Genomic DNA, 26,107 nt, shown 5'->3' on the forward strand with positions numbered 1-26,107 from the left:
TATTAATGACTTCAGCTATTGAAAGTCAAAGCTACGTGTTACTTTCATCAAATATCTTACTTGAGACATATCGAAGATTAACAACAGCACATCATTTCCAGATTTCTCTAAGCACATTAATTATATGCTGATTATCTTTCAAAAAAAAACTATATGATGATTTCATCCAATTTTCAAGGGTCAAAATACACAAATAAAATAGCCTTAGGCCCAAAATGATAAGCCCGATTTTTAAACAAGGGTTATTACAAATATCCAACTTTTTAGAACCCGTTCAATAGAGAACAATTTTTAATATAAAATTTTTTAATTGTTTTTAGTGCTTATGAGATTTAACTAGTATTAAGGCATTGTGCAGCCGGGGGGGGGGGGGGGGGGGGGGGGTAAAACCATGAAAAAGATAACGTTTAAACGTTTTATTGAGCTCGTGTATAATAAATAAGGCAATACATGCATTTTTTTTTTTTTTTGTAAATGCCAGATTTTTTAACCATTTTTGTTTAGATTAATTTCTTATATTATTCTTATAAACATAATCATTATAAATCCAAACAAATTCCAACTAAAGACGGATAATCACTAAAAACTGACAGTAGGAAAGCAAACCCATAGTGTGTGTGCTACACGTTAAAATTAGCATCGATTTTTCAGCAATAAAAGCCAACGCCAATATGTCTCAACTCAAAATGAATTCTCATTACGCTTTGTTAGGGTATCACATATGTTGGGTTGACGGGGTTGAACCCGGATACAACTAGTTATTAATGTTAAGCACGTCAACCATAACTCAAAAACACTGAGTATCAAGTTGTGTTTCAAGTCGGCCCTTTTAATGTTCATTTACGAATTAAAGGGATACTAAGTCACTTGTTAACAATTTAAACAACTAATGAGTCCATCTCAAATGATTAAAGGGAGACTAAAAATAAAAGTACCTTGTACCTTTTAGGTAACCCCTTAAAGTCAAAATAGTAACATCTAACATGAACAAAAAAAAACTTCAAATTTTAATGGATAAACTATGTTATTAAACATATTGTGTTCGGGATAATCCCTTAGTGTTATACTTAGTTAATGGTGAGTGATGATGACTTCCACGTTGGCCAAAGACACGCACTCACCATTGGTTGTCTTATACAGTTGTACCTAGTGAGTGATGAAAATTTTTTCTTAAATGTTAAATGAAACATTAAAATAAAATATAAAAAGTAATAATAAGACATCCCCATGTAACTGGCTAGCTAGGTTATCAAACATCATCACTCGTGAACACTCTTCGTTCAGTTCACCGCTCATCTCACACAATCATACATCCCGGCATGGTATTAAGTGAGCGTCACACTCCTACGTGACCTACTCTCCTCTCACGGTCGCAATGTACACTATATACCAGATATACTATCAACATTAAAATAGGTAGAGCATGATCTTATCATTATACATAACAAAATAAATCATCCTCTTGAATGTATCATAGAAACATATGAAATCAAAGTAAAAGTTGAAAACTGTATCTTCCCTCTACAAATGGTTTACAATCCCCAACATAGGGAAAATAAGTTGATCCTTTTTCTTTATGAATATCACGCTTTATCATACACTTTAACCACCGCTCATGGTTTTGAGAACATCCCTTGAGTTAAAGACGAGAAATCATAATCTTTTGCTGACTGGGATGAAGATGTAGATGACACCTGAGTAGCACTAGACTGCGGTTTCGATGCTCCAGATGACCCCATGGTATTGAAAGAAGAATTTCGACCCATAATTCCGGGTGGCGTCATGCCATTGGTACTAGTGTTCATGCCCATTGTGTATATGCTGATTATACCCAAGAATAGATAAAAGCTAATTAAACTAAAATTCTCAAAAAACAATAAAAGCGTGGTGTAAATATAATCAAGGTAAAAGTATACCTGGATTGTGGAACCTGAAACGAATTTCCAACTGGATTTGCTGCTCCCATGTTTCCCATCTGGTTAAAATATGCAAATTATATGAGATTGCAAGCAAACACTCGTTTATTCAGCACTACCGTTTTGTTCGGTATCTATATTTGTATAGAAAATATTCGAAAGAAAAAAAAAGAATAGACAGAATTAAACCTAGACAAAAATCTGACCAATTTACCCATAAATCTGTTTGGTTATGTTTAAACTCTAACCGTCAAAGTTTAAACAAATTGGATAAAATAAAACGCTTTAAAAATGTTGAAACCTCAAAACATTTTATTAAAAAAATTCAATATCATTGAAACAATTAATATTTACTAATTACTATTTGCTAGCTGACTGTTAAATGTGTTAACAGATAAGCCTCTAAACAAGAAGAATTTCAGAGGAAGACAATAGTAGGTGCTTAAGGTCCATTTCGGCCGGTTTTGGGGACAAAAGTGCAAACCAAGCAATCCAAGTTGATTTGGTCGGGCGGTTTTAGCTTTTTGAACCGATATTTTCTTTTCATAAATAAGTAGTTAGAATTAAACTTATAAAATGATGTAGAAGGTTTATGAAATATTTATATGATACATAAACATAACTGAAGATTCAAAAAAGTGAAATAAAGGTTGAACGGGGGACGGTTCAGCAGTTTCAAGTTTTCTAAACCACCGGACGGATAGTTAAACAGCCAAAACCAAAGCGTACAAATCTCAAATCAGCCAAGTTACTTTAATTTAGATAGTTTGGGCGTTTCAACAGTTTATGAAATCAACACAAATGAAGCCAGGGTACTTTTGTTTTCTGATCTGATTTATGTGCCCTCTTTTCTTCATCATGTTCCTCCCAACGAAATTAATTCTTCGTTGATTGTTATGTTTTCTAATGGTTATGTTTGAATGTTTATGGGTGTTTTGGTTGCTTTTTAAAATTCACTAGTAATTAGGTTTTCTATTGATCCATCCCCCTTTTTAGAAATATATTGTTCTGAAAATCACGTGAAATTTCAAGCAGAAGTTTTGTAAGCGTTGTGTAAGTCTATTCAAAAAGCCCATGGCTCGCTCAAAAAAAAGCTTGTTCGAAAAAAGCTCGATATAAAATCGAGCCCAGGTGGCTCGACTTGATAGATCGTGTTATATACATATTATGATATAATTATCAACATGGGTCAAGTTATTCTACAAAGGGGAACAAAAATGAGAAGGATGAGAAGCCATAATTAGTTGACATGTGTCATGCAAGGACCAAAGGAAAAAGGGTATAAAAGTAATATTACACATTTTCTCTCTCCACATGCAAGTCACATGTTAATTCCCCCATTATTTTTAAACGTCTATAACTTTTTCATATGATATTTTTTAAAAAAATAAAATTCACCATAATAACAAGCGTTTTTTTACCTTTAATATGAGTATAATTTTGTTATATAAGAATAAAAAATAATTTACGTCATTGTGTCTTTTTGCTTACCATTGTGTCTTTTTTCGTCATTGTGTCTTTCTGTTTGTTATTGTGTTTTTTCGTCATTGTGTCTTCCATTTGATCATTGTGTTTTTTTTAAAATACTAATAACACCGTTGTGCAATAGTATATATATAATGAAAAATACTAACAAATTATCTAATACATAAAACACAATGATGAATGCATATTACACAATAACCTGAAACGTAAAACACAATAATGAATATATATAACACAATGACCTGAAATGTAAGACACAATGGTAAATGCATATAACACAATGGCCTGAAACGTAAGACACAATGGTAAATGCGTATAACACAATGACCTAAAACGTAAGACACAATGGTAAATGCGTATAACACAATGGCCTGAAACGTAAGACACAATGGTAAATGCGTATAACACAATGGCCTGAAACGTAAGACACAATGGTAAATGCGCATAACACAATGGTAAATACGCATAACACAATGGCCTGGAACGTAAGACACAATGGTAAATACGCATAACACAATGGCCTGAAACGTAAGACACAATGGTAAATACGCATAACACAATGGCCTGAAACGTAAGACACAATGGTAAATGCGCATAACACAATGGCCTGAAACGTAAGACACAATGGTAAATGCGCATAACACAATGGCCTGGAACGTAAGACACAATGGTAAATACGTATAACACGATGGCCTGAAACGTAAAACACAATGGAATCTATATATTACACAATGCCTTGAACGTAATACACAAACAACATAATGCTATTTTTCTCAAATTAAGTGAATATTGATCACAATGACTAAAACACAAAGATAAGTATAAAGACAAATGTTGAGCAGAAGGACACAATGACGCACAAAAGACACAATGACGTAATCTTTGTGTTAATTTTTATCTTTCATATGAGTATCAGTTGAAAAACACAATGACCGATATATATAACACAATGCATAAAAAAACCCAATTAAAAACACAATGAACAACCAAACAACACAATATAAAAAAACCCACCAACTTTTTTTTTTATTTTTTTATAACAATATGATATTCATATTAAAGATAAAAAACGCTTGTTATTATGGTAAATAAAATTTCTAAAAAAATGTCATATAAAAAAGTTATAGACGTTTGAAAATGATGGAGGAATTAACATGTGCCTTGCATGTGGAGAAAGAATGTCTTCATAAGTGGGTTATTACCTTTATGCCCTTCTCATCTATTTTTATTCTTGAATTAATCTCCAACATCCAAATCTAGGATCAATGGATTAGATTCCTTCTCATTTTTGTTGTCCTTTGTATTTTAACTTTACCCTTATTAACATAGCATATTATATACATGATGGATGGTGCAAAGCTAGCTGTACAAATTTAAAACTTTCCAAACGTTAGTTTTTGTTTCCAAATTTTACTTTCAAAACTTTAGTTTCTAAATTCCGCTTGACGATTACGTTTCCAAATTTTAGTTTCTAAAGTTTAAAATTATAAATGAAGTCACCATAGCCCATTAAAGATTTTCTTTTTTGTTCAAAACCCATCTTTTTTTTATTTTACAAAATCGTGTTAGCTCGTCGAGCCACGAGCTGGCTCGAGTTTTGTCCGAGCCGAGCTCAAGCTCAGTGTCACAGCTCGTTAAATAAAATCGAGCCAAGCCGGCTAGCGCTCGAGTGTCGACTCGAACTTAACTCGATTCGGCTCGGTTCGCTTTTATTTAACGAGGTGTGACATTGAGCTCGAGCTCGGCTCGGACAAAACTCGAGCCTGCTCGTGGCTCGACAAGCTAACACGATTTTGATATAAAAAAAAGGTGTTTTTGAACCAAAAAAAGAAGTCTTAAATGGCTATATGGTGATTTCACTTTAAAATTTCAAAGTTTAGAAACTAAAATTTGGAAACGAAATCGTCATGCAGAATTTAGAACTAAAGTTTGGGAAAAAAAACTAAATTTGGAAACAAAAACTAACCTTTGGAAAGTCTTTAATTTGAACAGCTAGCCATCATGTATAATTATTATTTATAATATGTATATAACACGAGTTATCAAGTTGAGCCTACGAATCGGGTCATCGAGCCGAGCCACCCCAAGCTCGAGCTCGACTCGATTACAAAACGAGACAGCTCAGCTCAGCTCGGCTCGATTTTATATCGAGCTTTTTTCGATCGAGCTTTATTAGGACGAGCTTTTTTCGAGTTACTTTCGAGCAAGCCGCGGGCTTTTTGAACACCCCTAATCAAAGATGATGCATATGATGTAAATCATGTTTTCCTAACATGAACCATTTTGATCCAACTTAATTGATAAAAAAACCGTTTTGATCCGAACCAAATTGAACAATTTTTATAACGGCCCGTTCTGACCCGCCACCCAACCCAACCCACCCGTTTAGCCAGACCTACCAAAAACCTAAAACACAGTAAATGAACTTTATACCTGCTGCAAATATTTATCTAATTCAATTTTTCCAGGAGCTGGCATCTGCTGCATTCCTGGGATTTGATAGCCAATATTTGGCCAATTTTGATTGGACGAATTTGTAGCAGTGCCACCTGGCACTTGTTGCCCATTCCCGACTAAATTTGGCAACCCGCCTGATTTAGCTGCAGCAGCCATAAGTAGGTACTGCTGTTGAGCTAGCATAGCAAGTTGCTGTTGATGAAGAGCATATGGTGATGTAGTAGTGTTACCCTGCTACGTTCATAAAAGTAAATTAATTAATATTTGTTATCTATGATTGTTATCTAAACAAAAGAACAATAATGTTCACCAATTGAAAAAATGTTGCTAATAAACAGCCAATATAATAGACTTTGTCAATGATAAATTGTGAAAACAAACAAGCTTATAGTGCGCACTAGTTTCTTTATAAATAAATTAGTGTGTCAAATATGACAAACAAAAACTATATTATTCTGACAATAAATCAAGTTTTGAATATAATGATTTACGAGATTTTATAGTTAAAAGTAAACTTTGGAAAATTTTCTCCACATTAGCCAAGTTCTGTTAAAAAAAACACAAGCCAAATTGACTCAATTGTAAGTGAACAGGTTGAAACAAGCAACCTCTGTTAGGCCCGTAAACGAACCAACCAAACACACACAGGACATGTTCGTGATAGTTCGTTTAACATTAACCAAAACGATCAAATATAAACATTTAAACAAACAATGTTCTCTTGTCTGTGTTCATTTGTAAAGAAAATGAATGTGTTTGTGTATGTTCATTAACTACATAAACGAACAGTTGACAAACACCAACGAACAAACATAACTGTACATAAATTAACGAATATAAACAAACATAATTGAGTGAACATGATAGAACCCAAAACTTAAAATAGGAAATTAAAGGATAGTTGACCCGATTCGAGATGGGCTAGTCTCCAGTTAGCCGATTCGAGATCGTAATTCTCCTAATACAAGGTTAATAAACCCTAATATTTTTATATCATAAACATGGATATCAATAAACTAAAACACCATCATATAAATAGACCTAACTATATTTATAGTGATGGGGTTACTTAGACCCTTCAGCATCCTCACCCATTTATTTCCCCGACCCTTCTACTTCCCTGGATCTGGCCCTAATACCCACCCGTATAGAAGATGGGTTCGTATCAATACATCCCGCCGGGCAAAACGACTTGTCCTCAAGTCGAGAAGGATATTTCTTGTACCAAGCGATTAACCATTCAATTGTAGCTTGACCAGCTTCTTGGACCCGGTAACAATCTGGAACTGATTGAAGGATCCAGAAATAACCTCGGATGGAACGAGATTGCCGATTGATATCCCCATATTTAATTGTTGGAAGAGGCATAGGTGTGTTGTGATTACTAGTTGAAGCACAAAGAGCCATTGCTTGTGACTTAATTCCACTCATGCTTGCTGACATTAGGTAGCACAGAACACCAGCCTTTTGGTTCTGTCCCTCTTCAAGTCTAGGTTGTTCTTCATAGACATGAAATTTTTAACATACAAAGATTCAACATCAGAATGTTTCTGAACTTCCTCAGTGACCCCGACACATATCAAGGTTGCTTAGTGTTACTTCTTGTTCAAACTCCTTTGAGCGGTTTCGTTTATCACAATTTTTAACACCCAGAGACTGATCTTCAATCTTCGATTGAACATCTGAAACATGTTCAGACAGATCTTCGGTCTTCAAATGAAGATCTAAAACCTGCTCAAGTCGATCTTCGTCAATGCTAGGGTTGTTGTCTGGGATTTTTTTCGTTGACCAGATCTTGATTGTTGCACGGGAGGCGTGTTCCAAACATCACGGATTTGATTTCTGCAACATCACCCCTCATTTGGGAGACTATGGCGTCGAGCTTGGTAGCAATGGCTGCCAATTGGGCGGCGATTTGATCGGATGTAATACTGCTACCATCGTTACCTTCCTTCTGGTAATTTCGGGCATGCACCATCGTGAATCCCGGCAATGGAACCAAATGATAGAACCCCAAAACTTAAAATAAGAAATTAAAGGATAGTTGACCCGATTCGAGATGGGCTAGTCTCCAATTAGCCGATTCGAGATGGCAATTCTCCAAATACAAGGTTATCAAACCCCAATATATTTTTATATCATAAACATGGATATCTATAAACTAAAACAAGAACATATAAATAGACCTAATTGGGATAATAATTGCAACATTTATTTCCCTAAACTTTTCCTCTTCATATTCCCACTTAATTAACTGCCTTGACCCACCCATGTTGGAACCGGGTATGTAGCAGAACACCAATTAAAAGTAAACGTGAAGGCCTAAAAATATAATATTAAAACTAGTCTAATTTGTGATGTGTGATATTTTAATTTCATAATGCATGACTATGTTTTAATGGGCCTAAAAAAATTAAAATGAATACATACCTTCTCAAAAAGACTCATAATATCATTTTTAACATCTTTTTTAGGCTTTTCTGATGCAATGGGTAGTGTGACAGCAGGTGAATCTTTAAACAGATCTTCTATTCCAGAATTGGGCTTGGGCTTATTGTCAGCAGGTTTTGTAATGTCTGTGGTTCCTGTGGTTGGTGCTTCTACAGGAGCAGCTGCAAAAAGTCAAACACAATACAATTAAAGTCAATTAGTTTTGGTAAGTCAACTCTGAAAATAGAGTGTTAGATGATGATGATGATGATGATGATGATAACAACAACAACAATAACAATAATAATAACAACAATAATAATAAAAAAAGTGAACCATACATTGAAATCCAGCCCATAGATCATCTGTAGAAGCTGCTTCTGGGACTTTCTCAGTAGGAGCATCGTCCATAGAAAGCATGTCAAAAAGATCAGTAGCAAAATCAACTTTGGGAGGAGTGACAGTTTCAACAACCTCCTTTGCCACCTCAGCAGATGGAACCGATGGCTCAACTTTTTGTACTATCTGTTGAGTTATTAATAACTTTTCATAACATAGAACATATAACAAATACTTATATATTAAAAGAACGTAAAAGCTTGTCCTAAAGATGATCATTTTGACCGATTTACTTATGAACGGGTCAATTTGGTTTGAGTTTAATCTCAAAACATGTTGAGCGTAACCCAGAGTCTAATTTTAGTACGTACAAATATACAATCTTTAAAATTGTTTCATTCAAGATTTAAAATGCTACTGTAGTAAAACTGTTTGTGTAATCACAATTAACAGATAAACTATTAATAAGAAGTTTTTAACAAATGAAAAAAAAATGTTGTTAGCCAACCAACCCAGTCTGTTTCAGCTAAAAGTGTGCACAAAACCAAAGTAACCAAACCATAACCCGGATAACCAATGTAAAAAACCAAAATAACCAAACCCAATAAAAAACCAAAAGTTTGGTTTTAAGCCTTTTAAAAAAAGAATTTCTCAGTTCGGTTTTAATTTTGCTATCAACCAAAACCGAAAACCCAAAAACCCGAAAGCCAATTTTTAGTACCTGGCTGAGAAAGAGTTACGGGGGTGAGTAAAATAGAAAAATACGCTGATTTATAAAAAAGTTTAATAAAGGGTGCAGTCCAAAAAATGTTAGTTCCAAATGTGTAATAATACATCAATCATTAATTAACAAAGCATACAAGGCCCAATGTCATTTATTTGGGCTATTTTTTTCGGCAAAAAATTTTCTAGCCCAAATGGTAAAAATGAAACCAAACCGAACCCATTGTGAATGGTTTTAAAAAACCAAAATTTCGGTTTTTGGTTCGGTTTGAGCCCAAAACCAACCCAAACACAAACCGATCCATACACACCCTTAGTTTCAGGCTTTCAACCTACACTAATATATGACAGTTAATCTTGGTAAAGATGTAATGTGTATTGTATTACGTAACATCATATTACAAAGGATATAAGTAATAAACATAATTACACACAAGCCCTTCTATTATACTAATATGTATGTATGTATCTAAAATGTCTAATAGTCCCCCTCAAGCTAAGCCCGGGAAACTAGCTGTAGCTTGTCCCGTAGAAGCATGAATCGATCTGAGGGCAGTGGCTTGGTAAAGACATCAGCAATCTGGTCATGTGTGGAGATAAACTGAACAGACAGTCTTCTTTGAGCAACCTTTTCTCGCACAAAATGAAAATCAACTTCAACATGCTTTGTGCGAGCGCGAAAGACTGGATTATAATCATAAGTATGTGGCACCAAGATTATCACACAATAAGACAGGAGCAGACTTAACTGGTACTCCAAGTTCACGGAGAAGCGCTTCAAGCCAAGTTAGTTCAGCAACTGTATCGGCTAATGCTTTGTATTCAGATTCAGTTGATGACCTGGATACCGTATGTTGTTTCCAAGCTGACCAAGAGACAAGATTAGATCCAAGATATATGGCAAAACCCCCTATGGATCGACGGTCATCTGGACAACCTGCCCAGTCTGCATCTGAGTAGACGGTGAGAGGTCGATAGTGAGCATCAGTATAAGCATGATGTGGAGCCAGAAGATCGTTGAAAAAGAAGACCATGATCTAAACTTCCCTGAAGATAACTGAGGATTCGTTTAACAGCTGACCAATGATTTTGTGTAGGTGAATGCATAAATTGACAAACTTTGTTAACTGCAAAGGCGATGTCCGTTCGTGTCAGGGTGAGATATTGCAAAGCTCCGACAAGCTGACGATACTTTACCGGGTTGTCAAAGGGGGAACTGTCACCAAGAGCTAGATTAGCTGAGGTGGAGCACGGAGATGAAACAGGCTTCGATGTGGAGAGACCTGCTTTGTTTAAAATCTCCTAGATGTACTTTTTTTGTGAAAGCAATAAATTAGGCCCGTTGGATGTAACTTCAATCCCCAAGAAATAAGACAGATTTCCCATATCGTGCAGAGCAAAGGTAGTACTCAGATGTTGAACAACTTTGTCAATGGCAGCCGGACTGTTGCCCGTCAAAATAATATCAACATACACGAGCATGTATAAAAGAGTACATGCTTGGGAGTAAATAAAAAGTGAAGGATCAGTATTTGACCCTTTAAAGCCAAGATGCTGAAGAGCCCCAGATAAGCGTTGGAACCATGCTCGGGGTGCCTGTTTTAGACCATATAGAGATTTGTGCAACAAGCAAAAATGGTCTGGCTTGGCAGGATCAATAAATCCAGGTGGTTGTCTTAAATAAACTGTCTCACGCAAATCACCATTTAAAAATGCATTTTGAACATCTAATTGTCGAAGAGACCACCCGCGGGTAACGGCCAAGGAAAGAACCATGCGAATTGTGGTTGCCTTGACAACTGGATTGAAGGTTTCATGATAGTCAATACCAGCCTGTTGATTGAAACCTTTGGCAAAGAGACGAGCCTTGTACCTTGTAATGGCTCCATGTTGATCCCGTTTGATCTTATAAACCCACTTGCAATCAACTACATTAACATTCGAAACTGGTGGAACCAAAGTCCATGTACCATTTTTCACAAGTGCGTTGTATTCAGCAGCCATGGCATCCCGCCATTGAGGGTATTTGTGAACAACGGTGAAGGTGGTGGGTTTAGTTTGGGTAGGGTCAGAGGTGGCGATAAAGGCAGATGGTTGGTAAGGTTTAGTTTTAGAGGGATTTGGTCTAAGGTTGGCAGGACGGGTGCGGTTGGGAGGAGCAGTGGTGGATGGTTGAGTGGGTTGGGTAGACTGTGTTTGTGTAGTTGTGGATTGTTTGGGACGTCGCTGATAGGTTTGAATGGAAGGTGTGTGGGTTGTTTGAGGTGAAGGTGGGGCTGGATTAGGGATGTTTGTGATGACAGGTGGTGTCGGTGTTGTTAGGGTTGGAGACTCGAACAAAGGGTATTAGTGCAGCCGGCCCTAATTAGGGTTAGCCGGCCCTAATGGGTCCCATCTTATTTGTTTGGGCCTAACTTGGAGAACAAGTTAGGAACCCTAGATTTAGTCTATATATACCCTAGTTGTAATTGTAATCTTGTGTGCCTTGAGCTTAATAAGAAAACCTAGTTGCAGCCCGTGGACGTAGGTCCCCTCGCGGGGACCGAACCACGTTAAATTCTTGTGTCGTTTATATTTTCGTTTATGTGTGTTTATCGTTGTGCATGTGTGTGCTGTTTCGCTTCCGCGCGCCGCTTTGTTCCTAACAAGTGGTATCAGAGCTTTGGCTCGTTGTTGCACACGGTATTGCACGGAAGAACGATTCGTAAAGGAGAAACCCTAGGTTGCGCAAAAAGGGAAAGAAAACAGGGCTGTTCGGGGCTGATTTGGAGTGAATTTGCAATTAGAGTTCCGGTTTTGGATCTCTTGAAGTTGCTGGTCTCACTCGGGTTTGCAGGTGAAGGTCGGGTCAGGTGTTTCGGGTTATGACATCGCGGGTATAAATGGTTTTGTTTATAGTACCAGGTTAATCTCTTTGAAGCCGCCGATTAGGGTTTGGTTATAAAACTCTTGGATTCGTCGAATAAAGGTTAGAGATTTAGTTAGTTTCTGTTGACTGTTTATTATCAACTGTTTGAGAACCGAGTTACGTGAAAATCAATATTTGGGTTTAGATTTGTCTGCGAAGTTTATTGTAGGAGCAAATCGGTCAGTTGACAATGTTCGGTAGAGAACATCCGTCAAGTTCTGGCTCGTACCATTGATGTGTTCACTGTTTCGATTTGTTTCCTGATTGCTATTGTTATAGCTGAAGACGGGATGGGTATGATCGAAGGTTTGACCGGTTTGGATTTCGGTTGGTTGGTTTTGTCAAAGGAACTTGGATGTGGTACTGTGGGATAAAACAGGTGAAAATGGAACTAGCAGGTTGGAATGCTTTGGGTTTTAAGTATTCTGATTCTGGTGTGCTGGTGACGACATAAGTGAAAAAAAAGGGAAGTCAGGTTGAAAGGTTTATTCGGTTAGGATTAGCTGATCGGGTGTACAATCGCGGAATCCTTGGTACCGTTTGCTTTCGGTAAAGCTCTACTGCTGTTAGTTATAACCGTTTGCCGGTTAGCTGGTCTGGAACTATGAAATTATTTCTTGTTCGGTGGTGATCAGCAGTTCGACATTTGAGGGGATCCGGGATCTTGTGCTGGGTGAACACGTTTACCGGGAAAAGTACGATCGGGGATAATCTCATGGAATGTTGGTTTTGGTAATGGGTTGGGATAACAGGGACAGTGGGAGCTGGGCATAGTTGACTTCGTGGAGCTGCATGGAGGTTCGTGACATTCTTTAGAGTCAATGTCAAAAGATAATGATTCTGCTTCTGAGAATGTGTCTGGGTTGATGCATTGGGACTCAGTGAAGGCAGTGAGACTCTTGGGTTCGAGATTCTGGTATACTTCATTTCATGTTACCCACTGTAGTGAAGTATTGGTGAATCTTATTGAAGACTTTGGGAAGGTACAAGTTTATGTATCGCTGGAAGAAGGGAACCAACTTCCGAGTATTAAAGTCTTGGCTCGCTGCATCGGGTAGAGCTAAGTGGATTCATTTTGCAAGTGTGAATCCTGGAGCCACCGGGATGTAGCTGAGTGCATTCGGAGGTTTAAACTAGGTCAGGGGTTTTGGAACAGTGGGAGCACGAACCGTGTTCTAGGTACAGTTCAAAACACCGTTGGGTTTTGAATACCGGAATTCCGAATGGGAAAATCTCTCCTGGGTACTTGCAGGTTTTGGAGAGTGGTGTTTTCTCTGGGAGTCTCTGGAGCCGGTAGTTCGAATCAGTGGGAGCCGGTTGAGATTGAGGATGAGTCAATGGCGGGTTTTGCCATGGCTGGGTCATTGATGACTGTTGGGTTGGAGCTCAATGGAGCTTCAACTGGCTCTTCAGGTAATTGAGGAGCGGGCCGCTGCAACTAGGAGGATTAGATTGAAGTCTTAGCTTGTTTATGGGAACTGAGGCTTGGAGGACTTCTTTTATTTGAAATCATAGCTTGTTCTTGGAACTGGAGGCTTGGAAGATTTCTGTTTTTAAGATTACTGGAGTTACAGGTATAGGGTTTGCTTGGATGGTGGATTGAGGATTGCTCGAGCCTCCAAGTGGGAGATTGTTAGGGTTGGAGACTCGAACAAAGGGTATTAGTGCAGCCGGCCCTAATTAGGGTTAGCCGGCCCTAATGGGTCCCATCTTATTTGTTTGGGCCTAACTTGGAGAACAAGTTAGGAACCCTAGATTTAGTCTATATATACCCTAGTTGTAATTGTAATCTTGTGTGCCTTGAGCTTAATAAGAAAACCTAGTTGCAGCCCGTGGACGTAGGTCCCCTCGCGGGGACCGAACCACGTTAAATTCTTGTGTCGTTTATATTTTCGTTTATGTGTGTTTATCGTTGTGCATGTGTGTGCTGTTTCGCTTCCGCGCGCCGCTTTGTTCCTAACAGGTGTTGGGGCTGGATCAGGGATGTTTGTGGTGACAGGTGGTGTCTGTGGTGAGGCCATAGGGGTTGAAATGGGATCTGGTGTGGTAGATGAGTTAAAAGAATTGGGAAAATTTGGAGGTATGGGAAATGAGGATACATAAGGATCAAGTTGTGGGGAAGGAGTTGTGATAGGTGGTGGTTGAGAGAATGGAGAAAGATGTTCATTGAAACGGACATGTCGTGCAATATAGAGGCGATGTGTGTGGGAATCTAGACAACGGTAACCATGGTGAGAAGAACTATAACCTAGAAAGACACACGGTGTAGAACGAAAATCCATTTTGTGTTTATTGTAAGGACGTAAGTGAGGATAGCATTGGCATCCAAACACACGTAAAAAGAAAAGGTCAGGTGCTCGTTTGAAAATGTGTTCAAACGGAAAGATTTTGGAAGCAACACGAGAGGGCATGCGATTTATGAGATACACGGCGGTGTCGAAAGCAAAGTGCCAAAAACGTTGAGGGACACCCGACTGAGCGAGAAGAGTAAGCCCGGTTTCAACATGTCTGTGACGTCGCTCAACAAAACCATTTTGTTCACTTGTGTGAGGACAAGATAAGCGATGTATTATACCAAGTGATGAAAAGTAGGGAGAAAGGGGTCGAAATTCACCACCCCAATCTGTTTGAATAGATTTTAATTTTGTGTTAAATTGTCGTTTAACCATAGCATGAAATTGTTTGAAAACCGTGCAAACATCAGATTTATGTTTTAACGGATAGAACCACATGTAGCGAGTGAAATGATCAACACAGAGTAAAAAGTAACTATCACCATTTGATGATTTAACAGGTGCAGGCCCCCAAACATCACAAAAAATCAAATCCAAAACATTATTACTCAGAAAAGTTGATGATAACAAATGAAGTTTTGAGGATTTCCCCATGTGACAAGAAGTACAAGAGAAACTCAAACTTTTATTACTGACAGGAAGTGAGAAATTTAAAATCATAGACTTCAAAAGATCTGGATGTGGATGCCCAAGTCTTCGATGCCATGTATCAGTAGAAGCACGAACAGCAGAAAATGCAACTTTATTAAGAGAACGAAGCACTGGAAGATGAATGGAGTAGAGCTCGTTGTCACTTGGACCCGTGAGGAGGGTATTTTTGGGTTATGTTGTGGTCTTAATAGGGTTCGGGTTTTTTTGGGTTGGGTTAATCGGGTTTCGTGTAAACTTGTCCTTCACAGCAAAAAAAGTTGAGTGAAATTCAAAGAAAACGTCATTATCAAGACAAAACTTTTGAACAGAAAGAAGGTTTCTTTTAATTTGTGGAACATGAAGTATGTCAGATATGGAAAAAGTTTGTAGTTGAATGAATTTTGGTTGAACCAATGTGTAATATAGGTAAACCCTCACCGTTGCCAACATGAAGAGAATCCTCACCGTAATAGGGTGTAGAATTATCTGTTATGTTGTGGTCTCCGATCCATCATGGGTCGGGTCCGATTTAGACGAATAGACAGAATTAGGAGATTAAGCTGTTTGAGTTTTGGCCAAGCCCAAAAGCTCTAATCAGGCCCAGTTTAGTTAAAGGGTTAAACCCTAATTGTCTAGTCTATATATTCTCTCCTGTACTTGTAAGTTGGTATCACTCAATAATAAGAAAACCCTAGTTATCGACAGTGGACGTAGGTCATACACCGTGACCGAACCACTTAAATCCTTGTGTCTCTTTCGTTTATTCTTTCGGTTTTACTATTGTATTCGTGTTTGTGTGTGACTCCGAACCTAACAATTGGCATCAGAGCCTGGTTCTCGATTATACACACAGTTCCGCCGCCGCTGCTACAGTTCCACCGCCGCTGCTACAGTACCGCCCGCCGCTACAGTACCGCCCGCCGCTACAGTACCGCCGCCGCCGCTACAGTTCCGCCGCCGCCGCTACAGTTCCGCCGCCGCTGATTAGGGTTCCGCAGCTGCTGGTTCGTTTTTTCTGATCAGTTTCCAGTCCTTTTATTCCATGGGTAGTTTGGTTGTTTGCTGTAATCAAAACTCAGTTTGGATAATGGCTGAGGACGGAAAGATCAAGATTGAGAAGTTTGATGGTCAGGATTTTGGATGGTGGAAAATGCAAATTGAGGATTTGCTATGTCAGAAAGACTTAATGGAAGCACTAGAAGAGAGGAAACCGGAAAGTATGAAAGATGATGAGTGGAAGGTACTTGACAGAAAAGCCATAGCTGTTATTAGACTCTCACTAGCTAAGAATGTGGCATTCAATATTGTAAATGAAACTACCACGTATGGTCTTATGAAAGCCTTGTCAAATATGTATGAAAAGCCTTCTGCATCAAACAAGGTATTTCTGATTAGACAGCTAGTTAACACCAGAATGAAGGAAGGGGCATCTGTTACCTCTCATGTTAATTACTTCAACACTATTATTTCTCGCTTGTCTTCTGTTGATATCAAGTTTGATGATGAAGTTCAAGCGTTACTCTTGTTATCCTCGTTACCCGAAAGTTGGTCAGGGACTGTTACTGCAGTTAGTAGTTCTTCTGGGAATACTAAGCTTACTTTTGAAGGAGTCCGGGATTTGATTTTAAGGGAGGACATAAGAAGAAGGAATTCTAGTGAGACATCTAGTTCTATATTGAGCACCGAAGGGAGAGGTAGGAGAAGAGAGAAAGGTAATGGCAGGGGTAGGTCAAAGTCTAGAAGAAGAAGTCAGTCAAAGCCCAGAAAAGACATTGAGTGTTGGAATTGCAAAGAAATGGGGCATTTCAGAAACCAATGCCCTAACCCCTCAATTTCAAAAGAAAAGAAAGAATCTAAGAAGGAAGTTAATCTGGCCACCGGTTCAGATGATTCAGAAGGTTCAGAAGAGACTCTTATCTGCTGTGTTGAAGAATCAACAGATTCATGGATTATGGATTCTGGTGCATCTTTTCATGCCACTTATAGCACGAAGAAGATGAAGAATCTCCGAACAGGTAATTTTGGTAAAGTTCGTTTGGCTAATAATCATGCTGTTGATATCACGGGGATGGGGGATATTGAACTAAAAACTTCATTGGGCACCTCATGGACTCTAAAGGATGTTCGGGTCGTTCCTAGCCTTAGAAGAAAGCTAATTTCTGTTGGGCAGTTAGATGACCAAGGATATGATGTTATGTTTGGTGGGGGTAAATGGAAAGTTGTGAAAGGGAATCTTGTGATCGCCAGAGGTAAAAAGAAGGGCACTTTATACATGGTTGAAATTCCAGCTGATGGGGTAAATGCAGTGACCAGTGGACCGAGTCAGTCTAGTTTGTGGCACCAACGACTCGGCCACATGAGTGAAAAAGGGATGAAAATGCTCGTTGCTAGAGGAAAAATTCCAGAACTGAAGAAGGTTGAATCTGAATTTTGTGAACCATGTGTTTTCGGTAAAAAGAAGAAAGTATCTTTTGTGAAGACCGGAAAACAACCGAAAGCTCAGAAATTGGAGCTTATTCACTCTGATGTCTATGGACCAACTTCAGTCTCTTCTTTGGGAGGATCGCACTATTATGTCACCTTCATTGATGATTCGACACGCAAGGTATGGGTTTACTTTCTTAAAAATAAATCTGATGTTTTTGATACTTTTAAGAAATGGAAAACTGCTGTTGAATTGGAAACTGATTTGAAGGTGAAATGCTTGAAGTCGGATAACGGTGGTGAATACGTTAGCAAAGAATTCCGTGATTATTGTGAAGAGTACGGTATTCGGATGATCTTTACAGTCCCTGGCACTCCTCAACAAAATGGAGTGGCAAAACGAATGAACAGGACGTTAAATGAAAGGGCAAGAAGTATAAGACTTAATGTCGGGCTTCCAAAGACGTTCTGGGCAGATGCAGTTAACACTGCAGCTTATTTAATTAACCGGGGATTGTCAGTACCGTTGGGTTTCAAGACACCAAAAGAAGAGTGGAAAGGTAAAGCTGCAGATTATAAGCATTTGAAAGTCTTTGGGTGTAGCGCTTATGATCTAGTGAAAAATGACAAGCTTGATGCTAAAGCTAAAAAATATGTTTTCATTGGATATGGGTCAAACGAAATGGGCTACAGGCTTTGGGATTTAGAAAGCAGAAAAGTAGTCAGAAGCAAGCATGCAACTTTTAATGAGGCTGAGTTATACAAAGATAGAAACACTTCAAAATCAAGGGTTCAGAAAGAGCAGGTTGAATATGAAATTGATGCTCAGAAAAAGACAGTTGAATCAGCTACCGAACCCGAGACAGAAACTGAAGAAACCACAGTTCCTGAATTTGAAGATGATGATATTGGTGGAAATGAAGAGTCAGAGGGAGTCTCTGACAGTGGGAGTTCAGAGTCTGAGGATGAACAGTCTCCACAAGAACCTGACCCGCCTCAGCACTGGGTTAGGAGGTCCACCAGAGTTTCTAAACAGCCGGTACGTTACAAACCTTCAGTTAATTATCTCCTTTTAACTGAAAATGGTGAGCCAGAGAGTTATTATGAAGCACTCAAGTTGAAAGATTCGCTCCAGTGGGAGCATGCTATGAAGGAGGAGATGAACTCTTTGAGTAAAAACCAGACATGGGTTTTAACCAAGTTTCCACCAGATAAAAGAGTTCTACAGAATAAATGGGTCTATAGAGTCAAGGAAGAACATGATGGGTCTAAACGATACAAAGCTCGTTTAGTGGTCAAGGGTTTCCAGCAAAAGAAGGGAATTGATTATAATGAAATATTCTCTCCAGTTGTGAAGATGACCACCATCAGATTGATCTTAAGTATTGTTGCTGCAGAAAATTTACATCTAGAGCAATTAGATGTTAAGACAACATTTTTACATGGTGATCTTGACGAGGAGATCTATATGGCACAACCTGAGGGATTTCAGGTTGCCGGGAAAGAAAAATGGGTCTGCAAATTGAAGAAAAGCTTGTATGGTCTGAAGCAGGCACCTAGGCAATGGTACCTAAAGTTTGATGATTTTATGGTGAGAACTGGGTACAAGAAATGCGAGGCCGACCATTGCTGCTACTTAAAGAAGTTTAAAGGCTCATATATCATTCTACTTCTTTATGTAGATGATATGTTAATTGCAGGATCTGATATGAAGGAGATTCGCAAGTTGAAGAAACAGTTGTCTGATGAATTTGAGATGAAAGATCTTGGTCCAGCCAAACAGATTTTGGGGATGAGTATATCCAGAAAGAAAGATGGCTCCATAACACTATCCCAAGAGAAATACATAGGGAAAGTGTTAGAAAGATTCAGGATGAATGATGAGAAGACTAAACCGAGAAACACACTTCTGGGAAGTCATTTCAAACTTACCAAAGACCAGTCTCCCAGAACAGAGGAAGAAAGAACAGAGATGGCTAAAGTTTCGTATGCATCTGCTGTTGGCAGTCTCATGTACGCCATGGTTTGTACACGGCCCGACATTGCTCATGCTGTCGGGGTAGTTAGTCGTTTTATGTCGGATCCGGGAAAGGAACATTGGGAAGCGGTGAAATGGTTACTCAGATACTTAAAGGGTACTTCCAGTTTGGGGTTATGTTTTAAGGGGAAGGATACAATTCTCAGGGGTTATTCAGATGCTGATCTGGGTGGATGTAAGAAGACGTTTAAAAGCACTACTGGTTATGTCTTCACAGTTGGGGGAACAGCAGTACGTTGGATGTCCAGACTTCAGAAAAGTGTTGCTTTATCAAGCACTGAGGCAGAATATATGGCAGCAGCCGAAGCAAGTAAAGAATTAGTATGGTTGAGAACTTTTCTTGAAGAGTTGGGAAAGAAACAGGCAGAGTTCTTCTTATATTGTGACAATGAGAGTGCAGTGAAACTTGCGAAGAATCCAGTCTATCATTCGAAGACTAAGCACATCGGGAGGAGATATCACTTTGTCAGAGATTTGATCAGTGATGGTGTTTTCAGTTTGAAAAATATCTCAGGTGCTAAGAATCCAGCAGATATGTTCACCAAGCCGGTGATGCTGGATAAGCTGAAGCTGTGCAGAGCTTCAGCAGGCCTTCAGGAATAATGTTGAGAAGGCGAAGGGTAACTAGGAGGTGCAAAACCAGATGGGTTTTATTTTACATGTACAAGGCAATGCAGGTGAAGACATTTTACGTCTCCAAATGGGAGCAGGTTGAAATGCTTGACGCATCCAAGTGGTGGTTTAGAGAAGATGTCTCGAAGCCCAAGTGGGAGATTGTTATGTTGTGGTCTCCGATCCATCATGGGTCGGGTCCGGTTTAGACGAATAGACAGAATTAGGAGATTAAGCTGTTTGAGTTTTGGCCAAGCCCAAAAGCTCTAATCAGGCCCAGTTTAGTTAAAGGGTTAAACCCTAATTGTCTAGTCTATATATTCTCTCCTGTACTTGTAAGTTGGTATCACTCAATAATAAGAAAACCCTAGTTATCGACAGTGGACGTAGGTCATACACCGTGACCGAACCACTTAAATCCTTGTGTCTCTTTCGTTTATTCTTTCGGTTTTACTATTGTATTCGTGTTTGTGTGTGACTCCGAACCTAACATTATCAAGGCTGTGAAGGTCTGATGCAACATGACTTTTGGAGCCAGTGTCGGGGAGCCATGCAGTTGATGCTTGTGAGCGGAAATCAGCATAGTTGGCAGTTGGTTGCGGTGACCTCAATGTATTCGGATCACGATTGGGGCAAAGAGATGGTATATGTCCGATTCCACACCTGTTACAAGTACCATGAACCAGGTTTTGATTAGTTGACCAATTAAAATGACCACGATTACCACCATTGTTGTAATAGCGAGAGTTGCCACGTCCCCCACGACCTCTATTTGAATAACCGCGACCACGGGAAGCATACATGGCCTGCGGTTGTGAAGATGGCGTCTGTGTGAGACCTAGTTGAGACATAAGCTGTTGAAGAGCAGCAACAGTGTCATTAGGTATGGAAGAGGTAGCCGTAGATGGGGACGGTTTAGTGGTGGTAGCCGTGAAAACCTGAGGAGAAACCGGATCAGGTTTCTTAACCATATAATCATGATCTGAGATAAGACCATTTAATTCAGAAAAGGCAGTAAGAAATTGACGTCCTAATATAGTGGACTTCAAGGTATTGTACTCATTACGAAGGCTAGTCAATACATGCATAACTAGATCCTTTTCTTTTACCGGTTCTCCGATGTTTGCCAAGGCATCAGCATACCCTTGTGCTCTTGTGAGATATGCTGTAACAGTTTCATCATCTGTCATCTGGATTCTGAGAAGTTGTTTTAGCGTGTACTCTCGAGAGGATGTGTTGGGAGCAAAAGCACGCTCCAAAGCCGGCCATAATTCACGAGAAGTGGTGCACTGAACATGTTGAAACACACCTTCAAAAATTGTTGAAAGAAGCAACATACGTACATGGGCATCATTGGAGACCCACGTTTCATAATTAGGGTTCGGTTGGGTTGTGGGAGGGATTTCTTTGCTGGCAGGAGTTGTATTTTCGGCTGTAGTGAAGGAGGGAAGCAACGCCATTGATTTGTATTTGCTAGAGATCAGTTGATCGAAAAAGAGGAGAGGAGGGTGATGGTGGCGGCTGTTTTAGGGTTGCAGAGCAAGGCTCTGATACCAAGTTAATCTTGGTAAAGATGTATTGTGTATTGTATTACGTAACATCAGATTACAAAGGATATAAGTAATAAACATAATTACACACAAGCCCTTCTATTATACTAATATGTATGTATGTATCTAAACTGTCTAATAATGACCCATTTCAACATTTGTTTGTTTTGACCCATTACCCGACCCACCCAGATTGTCACCCTTAATTGAGTGAGAAACACGTTTACATACATGATCAGGTCCTTTTGGAGGCACGCGAAGATTGATTCTTCCAACATATGTGTTGCTTTTGTTCGTATGTGCTTGAAAACTCTTCCTTTATTAGCAGGACTCTCAACGGGCCTAACAGGACCTTTTTCTTCTTGTGCTGCAGGAGGTGAGATTGGTCTTCCACCTTTAGCAACCCATCTCTTGTCTTCATATCTTTATAAAGCATATGGGTTAATAATATAGACCATAAAAATATGAAAATAAAGTGGCATCAAATTGTTACATAAAAGATACATACTTAGCACGAATGAAATTCTCAATGCCAACTCTATCATAATTCGGTGGCAGCTCGGCTTCCCAGTAACTATTGGACCTCTCATTTCCCATAGCTGAAAAAATAACACAAAATCATGTAAAACAATTTTAATGAGAAACATAGAAAACATGAGGAATATATGTCTTACATTGGATGAATGCAACCTGTTCGGGAAGCCATGTGTCCAGAGTAGCCGATCTCACCTAGAAAGTGGTGCATCAATAAATAAATGCTAGTTTTAACTAACAGGAAATATAACAAATAAGACTGACAGTTAAATACCTTTGATATGTGGACCCCAAGGCTTCTGTGGATACCAGAACATTGCATGCATATAAAGATGCCTAAATTCACACTAGCCCATCGAGGACCTCTGCCATGGAAGGTTAGTATCAGCATCTTATGTACTGATATAACTAGATAGTAATTAATAAATACACTTAAATTAATGATAGTCATAAATGCATCACGTACTTAGTTTTGCAATCAGCACACTCCCTGTTCTCAGGCAATTTAAGAAGCCCTTCTAGTATCTGAAAACAAGAAATTCACATAAAACCAGTCAAAAGCCTGCACAACCTTATGCATAGAGCACCACTTTTAGATCTACAATGCTCAATCTTGATGACCAAATCTACAAACAGATGATAGTTTCTCTTCTATATCCTTAATCTTCATCATTCAATCATCTCAATTTGGTAGAACTAGTATTAAAGTAGTAATAACGGATTGCAGTCCACCTAAGAAGTTGTAACAATCACTTTCTTTTAAATAAAATAAATTTTTTTATAGATAGACCGTTTGTAACAGGCATAATTATAAGGCTATATCTACAATAACTGCCTCTTGATTCACTCTTTCCATATGAGTGTATGCAAGAATGCCTAGGAGTTTGAGCAATTGAATCAAAATCATTCAATGATCATTTTGTGCCTGCCATCTTTCTCTTGTTACAATCAATGATGCATAAGTTTAATTAATCACATGATCCATCAATACAGCCCATATTATAGTAAAATCGTGATTGCTAAGTGATCAAAAGCCTTAAATTTACATTTGAAGATATATAAGGCTATATCTACAATAACTGCCTCTTGATTCACCCTTTCCATATGAGTGTATGCAAGAATGCCTAGGAGTTAGAGCAATTGAATCAAAATCATTCAAATGATCATTTTGTGCCTGCCATCTTTCTCTTGTTACAATCAATGATGCATAAGTTTAATGAATCACAAGATCCATCAATACAACCCATTTTATAGTAAAATCATGATTGCTAAGTGATCAAAAGCCTTAAATTTACATTTGAAAATACTTATAACTTGATTGACTACATATACATATAAAAGCTGTTCCATAAACTAATCCCATTTTATAGTAAAATCATGATTGCTAAGTGATCAAAAGCCTTAAATTTACATTTGAAAATACTTATAACTTGATTGACTACATATACATATAAAAGCTGTTCCATAAACTAATGATGCAAAAGTTTTGATTGCATGATCCATTAGTATAAGCATGGTTTTAACAAATTTATGAATGGAAATACTCCTTTATTTAACTACATCTACAAGCTGTTCTGCCTACAGATCGCAAATCAACTCTTATAACAACTAAATTCAGATAACTTTCTCACAGAGAATCAAATCAATCAACTTGCCAATCATACTACACTTAAATACTTCTTATATTGCAAAGCTGCAATTTAACTATGCAACAGTTTCAGATCTCTAAAATCCCTAAACAAAAAAACCTACTTAAACAGCTGCAACCACAACCAACCAATCAAATCGAATAACCTAACAAGCATCTTCAATCCAGTTTCAATAACCGTTATATCATGAGTTATTCAACTATTCAACTATGATGCAAAGCTGCAATTCAGCTATTCAACAAATTTCAAATCTCTAAAATCAGTAAACTAAAAACCTATTAAACAGCTGGAACCGGTAAACTGAACCGAACCGAAACGAACATCTTGGATCCAGTTCCAACAACCGTTATATCACAAGAACTAGTATATCAAAAACAGATCAGCTAGACCTAACCATACAAATTAACCTAAAACTCCTTTTAACAACTAAATTCAGATAACTTCCTCACAGAAAATCAATACAACTTGCCAATCAATCATACTGATCTTAACTCCTTCAATATTCACATATGATACAAAGCTGCAATTCAACAAGCTTCAGATCTCTAAAATCACTAAACAATAAACCTACTTAAACAGCTGCAACCTATTAATTAAATCAAATCAAATAACTTATCGAGCATCTTCGATCCAGTTTCAATAACCGTTACATCACAAGTACTCAAAACTAAATCAAAAACAGATCAACTAAACCTAAACTAACAATTAACTTAAAACTCTTATTAACAACTAAACTTAAATAATTTCATCACAGAGAATCAATCAGCCAATCAACTTGCCAATCACACTGATCTTAGCTACTTCTTATATTCCAAAACATACGATACAAAGCTATAATTCAACTATTCAACAAGCTTCAGATCTCTAAATTTAAACTAACAATTAACCTAAAAGCCTATTAAGCAGCTGCAACCGATGAATCAAACAAAACCAGACCGAATCGAATAACCTAACAAACATCTTCAATCCAGTTCAATAACTGTTATATCACAAATTCACGAGTTATTCAACTATGATGCAAAGCCGCAATTCAACAAGCTTCAGATCTCTAAACTTAAACTAACAATTAACCTAACAGCCTATTAAACAACTGCAACCGATTGAACCGAATCGAATAACCTAATCAACACCTCCGATCCAGTTCCAATAACCGCTACATCACAAATTCACAACTACTCAAAACTAAATCAAAAAGGCAGATCAGCTAAACCTAAAGTCAACAATAAACCTATAAACACGAAGAATTAAGACAGATCAAGTGAGATTATATACCTTTCGGTGCTTAGCATTGAGCTCTTTTGAGACGCCAGCCTTCTCGTTCATATCTGCCTATAGAATTAATAATAATAACGATCGGTTCCGATTGAGTATGAGATTGAGATCTGTTGTAACTCAACGGCGATGAATTGGATCGCCGGAGTGAGATCGAGATGATGATGAGGTGGATAGATAGATAGATAGATAGATATTTTGATTGTTTGCTGTTGGTTTCTGAGTTCTGACTGACTGACTCGTGCTTGCTTGCGGCGTCTACGAGCGGGTGAGCGTGTGAAGGGGCCTGATTACTGGCTACGGGTTAATAGTAGTGGGTTTGGTTTGCTTTTACACGTGCGATGGAGGTTACAAGCACTGGGTTCGGTCCTACACCTACTACTGTCACTCTGATAGATATATCTTTTTTTTTTTTTTTCACTTTTTTTTTGTGTAATGATTTGAGATTTTGAGCCAAGACAAATGTAAAAATTGATTCTTTGGCATTTGATGGTAAAGATCACGGTATATATAATATCATGAGCGAGATAAAAGCGTTGAGCTTCTTATGGGTGAAGAATAGATCAAAAATATGGCCTGATCGTGGGAGAGGTGGTGCTCTTTTAATTTTGTAATGTAATTTGGTGGTTGGTAGTTTCAGCTAGTTGTTTTTTTGTGTTGTTTTGGTTGTTTGTTTGTTTTTGGTGTTGCGACTTGCGAGCTAGCTTCTTGCTAGGTGTTTGTTTGGTTTTTATAATAAAGTTTTTATTGGCCGTTCAAAAAAGAAAAGACAAATGTAAAAGTTATTTTATATAAATGTTATAAGATTTAAGATAATAAATATGTGTCCTAGTTGATGAAAAGTGA

At 38.2% G+C, this 26,107-nt stretch overlaps 1 pseudogene across 1 annotated transcript; it reads right to left on the reverse strand.

Annotated features, from left to right (window-relative positions):
- Window positions 1-1,451: 1,451 nt before the first annotated feature.
- Window positions 1,452-25,389, reverse strand: LOC143564106 (ADP-ribosylation factor GTPase-activating protein AGD5-like; annotated as a pseudogene). The gene is made up of 11 exons (XR_013140790.1): window positions 25,262-25,389; window positions 22,807-22,865; window positions 22,615-22,705; window positions 22,481-22,535; window positions 22,315-22,405; window positions 22,038-22,229; window positions 8,630-8,813; window positions 8,289-8,470; window positions 5,835-6,089; window positions 1,917-1,975; window positions 1,452-1,821 (listed from the first exon to the last, which is right to left on the reverse strand). The product of XR_013140790.1 is annotated as an ADP-ribosylation factor GTPase-activating protein AGD5-like (transcript).
- Between the last annotated feature and the right edge of the window lie 718 nt (window positions 25,390-26,107).

The sequence above is a fragment of the Bidens hawaiensis genome, unplaced genomic scaffold (genome assembly GCF_021521415.1).
Source record: "Bidens hawaiensis isolate Kalapana, Puna unplaced genomic scaffold, B.hawaiensis_p1.1 tig00021722_1, whole genome shotgun sequence".
Lineage (NCBI taxonomy): Eukaryota > Viridiplantae > Streptophyta > Magnoliopsida > Asterales > Asteraceae > Bidens > Bidens hawaiensis.